This window comes from Salmo trutta, chromosome 11 (assembly GCF_901001165.1).
Source record: "Salmo trutta chromosome 11, fSalTru1.1, whole genome shotgun sequence".
NCBI lineage: Eukaryota > Metazoa > Chordata > Actinopteri > Salmoniformes > Salmonidae > Salmo > Salmo trutta.
In genome coordinates, this window is record NC_042967.1 from 7,529,365 (window position 1) to 7,543,154 (window position 13,790).

Below are 13,790 nucleotides of genomic sequence, written 5' to 3' on the forward strand. Positions count from 1 at the left end.
AACGTCAAAATTAATGACCAATGTCTTGAGTTATCTTGGATTAATTCGGACTATTTTAAGGAACTGTATTCTGGCTACAGCATCTCAAAATGGACAAAAAGTACTATTGCTGCTTATTTCTCATTTTTCAAGCGAATGTCTTTTAAAGGGAATATGCGAGCAGTTCAATTCGATATCCGAGTACGCCTAGGCGTCAGCCTAACTGAAGCATGCAGACACCTTTAGAGCCCCCTGTTATGCTATGCTATGCTCGCTGCCCCATTGGTGTTTTTAGTTGTAGACAGACGACAAGTTAGGCGGGTGACCAAGTTTTCAGAGTTTTTTCTAGAAGTGTTGTGCGTTCATCCGAAATAAACCACAATATCACTTCTGGTGTAAATGTATGTGCAACTGTGTGGTGGTGACCAAGGGCCAGATTCAGACTTATGAAATGTACACCTTTCCTAGCATTTCTCAGTAGCTGGTAGACGTACCTTATGCATGCATGTGAGTAACAGGCTTTGCAGGCGTGGTTCCCTTGCACGGGCTGAATCCATTTAATTCAACCGCTGAAATCCCTCCAACTGGCTGGCCAACAGATTTTCTTGTGGAGTTCTCTTTCAATAGGGTTTTCAGGACATTTATCTAAAGCCATCCCTTTAAATTAGGTGTACCTTTAATTATTTGAATTTTCTCGACAGACTCACTAGAATATATGGAGAATGGTTCAGAATATTAGGGATCAATGAAAAGAAGGCCATGTAAATACATGCATATTCGTCTCTTTTTCAGCACCAATTGTTAGATTTAAAAATACTCTGATCTTGTAGATTATTTAGGGTTAGTAAAGTATTTATGAATCATACATAAACAGGTTTGGAGAGCCTATTACGCACAAAATATATTGGTGAATCAAAAATACTGGTTTGATTCGTTATGAAAATTGCCAAATTAAATTGTTTATTCCATGAAATATTGGAAGGTGAGACAAGTGTACAACAGGAGTTCAACAATAGTCCTATAAATCTTCCCTAATCACGGAACTGTGACGACAACGGTCCACTCGTCGTGATCCGTGCTCCAGATTTAAACTGCTCTGTATGATCTGCGTTCCATAATGATTCAAATAGGCTACATGTCCCAAATTATTGCACAACTTGTAATACGTTAGCCTAACACAATCCACTATTGCTAGCGACCCCCAGGAACAACCACACAGACATGGCAGAGGAATGAAAGCTAAACTAACAATGTAATTAAATTATGCCTACAAAAATCAAGCCATAGGCCTACAATTAAAATTCAGAATAATGACACAGCGATTTATACTTTTTTCACTTGGAAGCGGAAGATGTGCTCGACCTAATTCATGGTTTCCTCGTGCATAAAGGTGGCGGAATTATGCGGGAATCAAGTCAAGGTCAGAATATGGCATCTGCTGACACACCTTCATTTATTTGAAACGAATAGCATGGATATGGATAGATCTGCCTGGTTCTTGCCTGACCGCCTGGGGTCAGACCTAAGTAAAGTCGGCACTAAGTCACTAGAGGAAGAGGGCTCAGACGGCGCCAGCTACCCGTTTTTACAATACTTACTGAATATACCGACACACACAAACACCTACTGTACACGTCAAACTAGTTTAGTCAGGTTTGTCCAATAATGACATTTGACTTATCATAACTGACATGTTTTTACCCACATGATATTTATGTCCACCATGATGGGTTTAACAACAATGAAGTCATTCTGTAACTACAGTACAGGACTCGTAGTGGGGATGGATAAACACTCCATGTTGAAAGTGTGTTTATTATCGGTGCCTACCTACCTGAGGGAGTGGTATGTCTGTGTAATCTGTATCACATGTCTCTTCCAGGAGGAGGAGGTGCTGCTGGTGAAGGAGGAGGGGTGAGAGGAGGGTCTGGGGAAAATGCACAGGCCCATGTATAGAGTATAGTGACATGTAATATAGTACTAGGTAGTTTATAGTTCCTTCTGTTGGTTTTGGATGTAGTAGGGAACTGGATGAGTTGAACTGAGGAAAGAATGAGTATGATGAGACAGAGTAGATGAAATAGTGATGGTTGGTGTGATTGTGTCTGTAAAAATGCTTCACTGATGAAAAGTGACAACTTTGTCCTGTTTGATACTGGTGTTTTATAGTGAGATAATGATAGTATCTTAATTCATGTTTACTTGACATGAAGTAGAGAAGCTGTGTGTAATGTAATAAACATTTTCCAAAGTATTTTAACATTAATTTGACCAAAGGGAGGGTACCAGATTTACAGAAAAAGTAGTGTTAACCTAATGAGAAAAGTTATTCTACTTGTCACATATTGTTTTGTGCAATAAATGATTTGTTTTAATTAAATATGAAATTGACTCTGTCCTGACTGACTTGGTTATTTTTGTAGGGACGGAGTTTGGACATAAAAAAATCATTCCAATGGCTCCATATTGTTAGGTACTTCAATCAGTTTTAGAGATGGGCTTGACTGTGGTTAACATTTTATAATATAATGTCATGTTTCTGTGTACAGTAAAGAGTTTCTTAAATAAACCTTTATGCCTTTCTGTACCAACTTTTTTTTACAGTCTGCTGTCCTTGAAGACCTGCTGATATCCAGTGTTACTGGTGGGAGAGACTGGACCTCTGAGATGGCTGGTCACAAACCCTGGCTCCGTCTCAGAACCCTGGATCAGGAGCCATCGTTCTTCCTTCCCGAGTTATTACCAGGACCCAACCGCGAGGGACAGAGTCTCCATCACAACCACTACACAGAACACAACCAGTGGACAGGAGGACTGAACAACCTTAGTCCTGGTGGTCATCAGATAGACAGAGGCTCCAGTCAGGGATCCAGTCTGCAGCCCAGACTCTTCTCTTCACAGTCTCAGTGCAGGGATGAAGCAGGGCCTGGGGCTGATAGAGATAGACCCTCCTGTTCCTATGATACAAACACCACAGTATCCATGATGAACAGATCAGGTCGCCCTGGGCTTTAGCCTTCACAGAGAGTGGCGGGACACCCCTCTGGTGGTAGTCTTCTCTTTCAAGGTCCCGTCTAATGCCTACTGAAAGGGTTCATAGAAGGGACCTGGGTCTAACCTTCCTCAGCTGCCTCAAGGAGAGTCCCTTCATGTGCAAACTATGTTACAAGAGCTTCTCCTTCCTGAGTAACCTTATCAGACATAGGAGTGTCCACAACGGGGAGAAATCGTAGCAGTGTGGCTTGAGATATACACAGGGGATATCTGGGAACCATTCTTTAGCTGATATATTATAGTTATCATGTTAAGTGTATTGGGGTAACGCTTTGTTAACTTGTCATTTGTAAATAACTGTTTTTAGAGAGATGGTAAACATAGGCTATAACAAGTAAGCACAAACCTTAGCTCATCTCCTTTTTCTGTAGTGTGAGTCAGCTTGACGTACAAGTACACCCCCTGGACAAGACGCTAGTCTATTGCAGAGCCTTAGCTTTAATCTAGTTCCTTACCACGGAGTGCCAATCCTAGACGCATCAGGGCCCATTTTTACAGTCTTTGGTATGACTAGGCCAGGGATTAAACTCAACCTTCCAATCTCAGGGCAGACACTAACCACAAGGCCACGAATATGTACCTTACTGAGGTAAAGTCATGTTATTTTCTACTCTATTCTTGCTAACACACTACTCTTTATAAACGTCAGCTCAAAAAATACTGACCATAGGATATTTGATGTGTAATGTAATAAGCAGTACCGTATTTCAAAGAACAGCACGCATACCTTTTTAATTTAATTATACCCTTCCAGCTATGACGCAAACCAATAAGATCCTTTCTCTTAAGTAAACGCAAGGTAACAAGGACCAAGAACGATTTCGATGTTAGCGCTTTTATTGTTATCTACACGTTTATTAACACCCTGAAACTCAAAATGTGATTCATTTAACTGCACAGCATCACGAACTTACCTCAGGTAGTCTTTAATTCGCGCTGGAGACAGGACTTGGTTGATATATGTTATCTAGGTAACGCTAGCTTGCTGCTAACAATGGCTAACTGTATGGTTTTTCACACTCAAATTGCCTCCATCATGGAGGAGCTAGCAAATACAGCCGTGGGAGAGATCTGTAAACTCGTAGACGACGACTATGCAGTGTTTCGTTTGGAAATAACTCAAAGCCAGAAAGAAAACAGAGGGCTGCGGAAGAAACTACAACTACTGGAACTGAAGGTGGCGCGGGAGCGCGCAGAGAGGACAACAAGAGAGCGCGTTCTCGCCAGTCGATCTAGCAGTGTCAACATCCTGGACCGATACAGAGGAATGACAAGAGGTACATTCTGTGTTACAGAATTGGGTCTTTGGCAGTTTTTGGATAGTATCCCATACTTCCCCTGATTACTTGGCTATCTTGCACATATATAATTTTTTTAACAAGCAAAGTCAATTAAGAACAAATTCTTCTTGCAAAAACATTCTTTACCGAATTTCCTATTGTCATACTCAATTTTTAAAAAAGTGACGCATGGAACATAGTCAATCAATAAATGGTGTATCAACAAGTTATGAGAAGTGTTACTTTACATCCAGGGCCAGATTACCGAATAGGCACTCAATAGTTCTATTTTCATTTCATCTGACCAAAGCACCGGTTCCAATCCAAGTGCCAATGCCATTTAGCAAACTCCAGGCGTTTACATTTGTTGGTAGTCAGATTAATCAGTCTGCAATACACAATTAACTGGTATATACAGTCTGAAACTAATAGGGATGGGCATTGACATTTTGACTGTTGGAGTACTCGCATGCTTTTTTTCAGAGTATTCCAATGGGGGGGAGAATGTTTATAGAACAAGGCCCGCACTGGAAAAAATATGTGCATTTATCTATATGCCAACAGATTGCAACAATGCCTAATTTATCATAACCGTTACAGATAAAATCCTAATTGCTAAATTGCCCTGTATATATTCAGTCATTTAAAAAGAGCCAATTAAGATTAATTTATTGAAATCGTAATATCAACTGGTAGTAACTGGATTGTTCACAATCCTCCCCTGATTCAGAATATACCATTTTCATTGTCCTGGTGTAACCGATGTGAAATGGCTAGTAGTTAGCGGTGGTGCGCGCTAATAGCGTTTCAATCGGTGACGTCACTCGCTCTGAGACCTGAAGTGGTTGTTCCCCTTGCGGCTTTTGTGGCGCGATGGGTAACGATGCTTCGTGGGTGTCAGTTGTTGGCGTCAGGATGCAGCTGTCTCCAATTAGCTGGAGAAGGAGTTGTTAATTGGAGACAGCTGCATCCTGACGAGGAGGCGGGGTCAGCTCTCCAATCAGTAATGGGGCCGACCAATCAGCTGCTTGGAGAAGTTCAGGAAGCCATTACCTGAAACACACTCACAAATACACAAACTACAACACAGAAACAAGGGAACGTAACACCAAAAAAAACAATTTTTTACCTCGGTGCCGAACTGAACCATATACCCACCAGCTCTCTGAAAAGTTGGGTAAATAATACTTTCCTGTCTGTATTTTGTCTCAAAATTCACAGCTGCCAGAGTAAGTTTAAATGTATAGTATGTACATTTACACAATTTTACATTTGGAGGCATTAGTTTCAGGCTGTATATACCAATTCATTGTGTATTACAGCCTTATTAATCAGAATCATTTGTTGGATAACATGAAATAGAGCTCTATGGCCACGCACACCAGTGATGTGTTTTGTCTTTGAAATGAGAATACATGAGCAGAAAATAACCTCATACCTTACTGTAAAATATAGTGGTGGATCTTTGGTCCTGGGGCCTTTAAGGTCAACTGCATCATGAACTTTACCCAGTTGCAGGCAGTGTCAATAGTGTACAATATACCGTTGAGCATTGACAGTACCTCACCACCTCTTTTCCCCCAATCACTCTCTCAGGACATCTTACTGGAGGCCACAGGAGCTTTGTGAAGCCAGCGGGACACAACGCGTGGAGAGATGATCAACCAATCACTGTTGATGAGGGGAGTGGAACCTCAACCCAGCATGTTATTGTGATAGAGGTTAGTGTAACATGAAAAATGACAGTACATAAAATGTGGCCCATTAATTAATATCAGTCTGTGTCAGTCTGCAGAGGCTAGAGGTCCTGAGGTCAAGCAGGAGAGGTCTGAAGGAGAGGACCCACTACACAGAAGAGACATTGAGATTGGGACGCCCCCTGTAGCCACAGAGAACCGCACTGCCACGCCCCAACCCAGGACCTGCCGCAGCATCATGGAGGTCAGTAGAATGCAGAACACTGTCTTCAAGTCAGAGACAGACACAGAGACTTTAACACAAAGGCTCTTACACACAGGATCTGACCACAGATCAGACCCAGAGAGACTGGAGCTGGGGCCACTGGACTGTCCTCCTGCTCCCGACTCAGAGTAACCTGAGCATGAGGACGATTCAATCTCATTGGGACCCTGGCAACATATCCTTGGGTTTAGAGACACAGACTGATCTGTCTAGAGAGGACTGGAACCAGTACAGTAGTAGTGTATAGGATCCAAACAGGGATGAAATCCTTCAGCTGTACCCAGTGTCATATGCGCTTTACCCAAGCTGGACACAAGAAGAGGCACCAGGTGGTCTACACAGGGGAGAAATCCTACAGCTGCCCCTAGTGTGAGAAGAGGTTCTCCCACCAGCACCATCTGAAAATATACCTCTAGGTCCACACAGGAGAAATGCCGTTCGCCTGTACGCACTGTGGGAAGAGGTTCTCAGAGAGGAGCTACCTCAGCATACACCAGCAGAAAAACCATTCCACTCTATAACATGAACCACGTTTCCATTCACAGATTTTATGCAAGTAAAGTCATACCGAGAGAGAAAAATAATAATCATGGCAGCTGTGATGGAAACAGGAAGTTTCGGTACAATTTTCTAAATGCATACAGAATTTGTTTGTTCGACATGGATCTTTTTGCGTCTGTAAAATTAATTATGAGAGAAAGGGCGGTGGAAATGCCTTAATGCGCAAATGTTGATATAAAAGACATCATATCGAAGTAAACTTGGAAATCACGCGATGACATGGTGTGTGATCCTCCCACTACGACTCGGGAAAGCCATGTAGTTTATTAGGCTACAGAGGGTGGTGAAAGTGCACGGTGATCTTGATGCTCATTTTCAAAGAAATATCAATGCTTGACTTTCTTGGTCTTTTCCATAATAATATTATGTAGACTAGCCTACCCGCACTGTATTTGCGAGCTGTTGGCTAGAGTGCACGTGCCAAGACCAGAGTGGGCACATTTGCTATTTTTAAACGCAACAGTTTGTGTGACAAAACTATCGGTAGAGTTTAAAATGCGATGGAAACACATTGAACGTAATATTCTTATTCTGTACATGAAAACGTAAGCGAAAAAGTACATTTCGTGTGCGCTACATCATCACGCACTGATTTTTTTTTTTTATCTGCATCAAGTCAGTTTGGTGGAAACACCTATGGTGGGAAAATGCGCACATTTTCTTTCAAATCTGTCGTCAATTGAATGGATACCGAGCTATAGAAAGTAACCATTCCACTCGATAGCTTCTAACGTTTAGAACAAACCTAGCATCAAAGACTATGATGAATGTTCATTGTCAGCAGAAAAAATCCAGATGCATTTGGAATAACGAGAGTAACAGATTTCAGTGTTGAATAGTCCTTGGTAGAATATTGCATCCAGACATGATGTGATATACTAAGCCTAAAAAGTCAGTTACATAGTGTTTCCACTGTGTATGATATATAATGTTTCATTATTTCCATTCAACTACTTAATTATATATACTGTATATAAGGCATATTCAATGGGGTCCTAAATTATGGACACACTTGATAAAGATGAACATTCATTTTTTGTTCAGTATAGTATTTTCCCTGATCTTTATCAGGGGTGCCAACAATTTTGCAGTTACATTTGCATGCACAGGAATTTGACTCTGTGAAATCGTATAGGACTCAAACATAGTGGGGATGGGTAAACACCATGTTGAAAGTGTGTTTATTATCTGTGTGTATGTCTGTGTAATCTGTATCATCTGTCTCTTCCAGGAGGGTCCTGAGGTGCTTCTGGTGAAGGATGAGGGGTGTGAGGAGGGTCTGGGGAACACTGAGGGGACCATGGTCATGAAGGACAACCAGACTACACCTCCTGAACCCACAGAGGAACCAGCTGAGCAGCACAGGACCACACAATGTCTCACTGAGGTGAGCCCACCGTAAACTACTGTCTGAATGATATTAGGTCAGGGTCCGTATCCACAAAGTCTCTCAGAGTAGGACTGGTGATCTAAGATATAATTTTATTCATTATGATCTAAAAGGCAAAACTGATCCTAGATCAGCACTCCTACTCTGAGACTCTTTGTGGATACAGGCCCAGGTCTTGATTCGTTGTCTTAAGTGTGGGACCATGCCTTTTGAATGATCAAACCATTAAAGAGTGTCAAGTAATCAAATCGACTAACACGTTTGCATAGTACTCAGCAATCCCTCATTGCCCAATCAGAAGATGCTCCATATCAGATATCTTGATCCAACATTCTCTCACTCTGTATCTCTTAGTCAGTAGACATGGAGGATGGGAAGCCTGATCTGCTGCTGGTCAAAGAGGAGACAGTAGAAGACGGACCAGAGAGCATTGATCTGCTGAGTGGAGTAAAGATGGGGGAGCAAGGTAAGGGAGAAATACATATAGCCTACATACAGTAATAGATCTTCAATGGGAATAGTGATGCACCTGGTTATTATTCTTTCTTAATTTTCTTAATTCATGAAATCAATACAACTTATGTTTAGTTACCAAATCACACATTATAATGTATGAACTTCACCAGGTAATTGACTCAAAACTAGATATGGAGTTTTTTTCACTGCCATGTTTGTAGTCTTTTTTGCAGGTGGTTGGCTGGAGGCTAACAGAGGAGACTGGGCATCCATCTTAGATTTCCAGACCCAGGCCGGTGCAGCCAAAGGCCCAGGGGATGACATCACTGAGCAGGACAGGACTAGAGGCAACATAGTGGAGGTCAGTGGATGGGACAGTGTCTTCAACTCTGGGCTGGGGAACAACACTGTTAACCACAACCAGAAACAGACTGTCGAACACAAAACAACAAGCAAACTTAGTCTCCATGACAACAGACTGGCTGAGACCAGGGCGAGGCGTAGATTTGGACTGCAGGGACGGGGAGGTATGTGACGGGAGAGAACAGACACAGACTTGTTTAGCGATGCTCCGTCCTGCTCCTATAGTTGTGATTCAGAGAGACTGATGGGGCCTCAGGTTAACCCCCTAACAGGTGCTGCCTTCAGCCTGCCTTCTATAGGATCTATCAACTGGAACATGGACCCTGCGACAACACAGACACTCCCTGGCCTTCATCCTCCTCACACTCTCCTAATGTTAAACCAGACAGACAATGCCAATGCCTCAACACTAAATGGCTACACAAGCCCATTGACAAATGACAGTAGTAGAGACGTAATCAGTAAAGGTGGCAGGGCCAAAGAGAAGTGCTTCCCGTGTTCGTTCTGTGGGAAAGCCTTCAGTTTCCCCAAACAGGTGGAGATCCACCAGAGGATGCACACGGGGGAGAAACCATTCAGCTGCCACCTGTGCCGGGCTAGTTTTTCCGACTCTTCCAACCTGAAGAGTCACCAGAGAATGCACACGGGGGAGAAACCGTTCAGCTGCCACCTGTGCCAGGCAAGTTTCTCACACTCGTTCAACCTGAAAAGGCACCAGAGGGTCCACACAGGGGAGAAATCCTACAGCTTCCCCAGTGTGAGAAAAGGTTCTCATACCAGCACCAGCTGAAGATGTACTTGAAGGTCCACACGGGAGAGAGACCGTTCGCCTGCACACACTGCGGGAAGAGGTTCTCAGAGAGGAGCAACCTCAAAATACACCAGCAGAAAATGCAGACGGCCCATGTATAGTATAGTGACATGTAGTAGTACTAGTTTGTTTGTTTGTAGTTAATTCTGTTGTTTTGGGGTGTAGTAGGGAACTGGATGAGGTGAACTGAGGAAAGAATGAGTATGATGAGGCAGAGTAGATGATATGGTGATGGTTGGTGTGATGGTGTCTGTAAAAATGCTTAATTGATGGGTCCAACCCTAACTGCTTGTCCCTTTAGGTTGATACTGGTATTTTATAGTGAGATAATGAGTGCCTTAATTCACATTTACTTGACATAAAATAGTGAAGATGTGTGTAATGTTGAACCTTTTCCAAAGTATTCAAACATGTATTTTATTAAAGTGAGGGTACCAGATTTACATTAAAGGTAAAGTGTTAGTGAAAAGTATCATGTATCATTTTGTGCAATAAAAGTACTGTACTTCACGTTATGTGAGTATATGACCATTTTGTTGAAATTAAATACAAAATTGACTCTGTGCTGATTGACTTGGTTATTTTTGTATCATTGCAAAGACTCCAATAGATCCATATTGTTAGGTACTTGAATCACAGTGTTAGAGATAGGTGTGACCGTTGTTAACATTTTATAATATCATGTCATGTTTCTGTGTGTACAGCAAAGGGTTTCTAACATACCCCAACCAAAAACCAGGGATAGATGGCCGTATTTGCGCAAAACTTTGGAACCGTGAACCACCGCATTCAACCATGGTAAGGTGACCCGGAACATGGATGAGTACAAACAGACCAGCTACAAACTCCGTAAGGCAATCAAAGAATCAAAAAGTCAGTACAGGGACAAATTGGAGTTGCAATTCAACGGCTCAGACACAAAGACGCATGTGGCAGGGACTGTTAACTCTTAAATGGCTGCCAGCCCGGACGGCATCCCATGGCGTGCTCAGAGCATGCGCAGACCAGCTGGCTGGAGTTTTTACGGACATATTCAATCTCTCTCTATTCTAGTCTGCCATCCCCACATGCTTCAAGATGTCCACCATTGTTCCTGTACCCAAGCAATCTAAGGTAACTGAACTAAATGTCAATATCGCCCCATAGCACTCGCTCCTGTCACCATGAAGTGCTTAGAGAGGCTAGCCAAGGACCACATCACCTCCATCTTACCGCCCCAACAGATCCACAGACGACGCAATCGCCATCGCGCTAGAAAAATCACCCTATCCCACCTGAACAAGAGGAATAGCGACTATAGCTGAGCTTACAACACCCTAGTGCCCTCAAAGCTCGTTACCTTGGAACTCATCCTTGTGCAACTGGGTCCTGAACTTCCTAAAAGGCTGACCCCAGTTGGTGAGGGTAGGCAACAACACCTTTGCCACGCTGACCTTTAATACGGGGGCCCCCCAGGAATGTGTGCTCAGCCCCTTCCTGTACTCCCCTTCCTGTACTCCCTGTTCACCCACGACTCCAACACAATCATCAAGTTTGCTGACGACATGACAGTGGTAGGCCTGATTACCAACAATGACGAGACAGCTTACAGTGAAGAGGTTGGAGCCCTGGCAGAGTGGTGCCAGGACAATAACCTCTCTCTCAAAGTCAACAACAACAAGGAGCTGATTGTGGAGTACAGGAGACAGAAGGGAGAGCACGCCCCCATGCACATAGACTGCCGGCCCGCCACAGTGTGGAGGGTCAAAAGGTTCAAGTTCCTCTGTGTGCACATCACCGAGGACCTGGTATGGTCACATCACATCAGCGCCATGGTGAAGAAGTTTGGCATTGCCCTTACGACCCTCACAAACTTCTACAGATGCATCATTGAGCGCTTTCTGTCGGGCTGCATCACCGCCTGGTACAGTAACTGCACCACCCTCAACGAGTGCACGCTGCCGGCCCTCCAGGTCATTTACACCACTCTGTGTCGATGGAAGGCCAAGAAGATCATTAGGGACCTCAACCAACCGAGCCACGGACTGTTCACTCTACTACCGTCTGGCAGACGGTACAGGAGCATCAGAGCTGGAACAAACAGGCTCTGTGACGGCTTCTAACATCCGACCATCAGGCTGTTGAACAGCCATCACTGGCTGTCTGCCTGCCTGTCCTGCACCTTAGAGACTTTTTTTGAACACATACTCCCACACACTCACAAAATACCCACACAAGCTCTCTCGCTCTCACACACACGCAGACTTTGCACTCATATATACACTCACACACATGCATACAACCATACTCACAAACACATTCAACACTGCTGTCCCATGCATAGAGACATTGGACACTTCACTTTTTTTTTTTTATACTGTTTATACACACTGTATTTATATACTGTATTCTCGACATAGCTCACTGTAATATATCTACTGCTGTACATATCATTCATACTGTGTATATACGCACAGATTGCTATTTGGATTATTGATAGTGTTATTTGGATTGATCCGTTCTGTTATTTCTTATGTCATTCATCAGACGCTTTTATCCAAAGCAACTTCTTAATTTGAATTTTTCATTAATTGTTTGACATTGTACTGCACTGTTAGGAGCTGGTAACATTTAGCTAGTAACTAACATCCAATAAACTGTGTACGCCACCAATAAACTTTGATTTGATTATATAAACCTTTATATGCTCTTCTTTATAATTTGTGTTAATGGACAGCAGTTGATGAGGAACTGCTGATATCCAGTGTTGCTGGGACTGAACACCTCCCTGAACACCTCCCTGTGCAATTGGATCCTGGACTTTGACGGGCCGCCCCCAGGTGGTAAGGGTAGGTAACATCTGCTACACTGACCCTCAACACAGGGCCGCTCAGGGGTGTGTGCTTAGTCCCCTCCTGTACTCCCTGTTCAACCACGACTGTGGACGCGCACGACTCCAGTGCCATCATCGAGTTTGCTGACGACATGACGGTGGTAGGCTTGATCACCGACGACATGACGGTGGTAGGCTTGATCACCGACGACAATGAGAGAGCCTACAGGGAGGAGGTCAGAGACCTGGCAGTGTGGTGCCAGGACATCAACCTCTCCCTCAACATCAGCAAGACAAAGGATCATGGACTACAGGAGAAGGAGAGGCGAGCATGCCCCATCCACAGGGCTTTAGTGGAGCATGTCGAGAGCTTCAAGTTCCTCTGGGTCCACATCACCAAGCACCTCTTCCCCTTCAGGAGGTTAAAAAGATTTGGCATGGCCCTTCAGATCCTCAGCTGCACCATTGAGAGCATTTTGTCTGGCTGCATCAACGCTTGGTATGGCAACTGCACCGCCCTCGATCGCAAGGCACTACAGAGGGTGGTGTAGATGGCCCAGTACATCACTGGGGCCGAGCTCCCTGCCATCCAGGACCTCTATACCAGGCGGTGTCAGAGGAAGCGCCGGAAAATTGTCAAAGACTCCAGCCACAGACTGTTCACTCTGCTATCGCACAGCAAGCGGTACCGGAGCGTCAATTCTGGGACCAAAAGGCACCTGAACAACTTCTACCCCCAAATCATAAGACTGCTAAATAGCTAATCAAATGGCAACCCAGACTATTGCATTGACCCTTTATTGCACCGACTCTTACACTGACTATGCACTCGCTGGACGCTACCCACACACATACTTACACAGACACTCGCAACACACACACTACATATGCTCACACACATTGCTGCTACTCTGTTTATTATCTATCCTGATTGCCTAGTCACTTTTACCCCTACCTACATGTACATATTACCTCAACTATAGTGAACAAAAATATAAGCGCAACAAGCAACAATTTCATAGATTTTACTGAGTTACAGTTCACATAAGTCAGTCAATTTGAATAAATGAATTAGGCCCTAATCTATGGATTTCACATGACTGGACAGGGGCACAGCCATGG

At 43.6% G+C, this 13,790-nt stretch overlaps 1 long non-coding RNA gene and 1 pseudogene across 1 annotated transcript; one reads left to right on the forward strand and one right to left on the reverse strand.

Moving 5' to 3' along the window:
* Nucleotides 1-1,315: 1,315 nt before the first annotated feature.
* Nucleotides 1,316-4,059, reverse strand: LOC115201957 (uncharacterized). The gene is made up of 2 exons (XR_003879858.1): nucleotides 3,948-4,059; nucleotides 1,316-2,936 (listed from the first exon to the last, which is right to left on the reverse strand). It is a non-coding gene; the product is annotated as an uncharacterized LOC115201957 (long non-coding RNA).
* On the forward strand, nucleotides 3,029-10,420 carry LOC115201839 (uncharacterized; annotated as a pseudogene).
* Nucleotides 10,421-13,790: the final 3,370 nt, after the last annotated feature.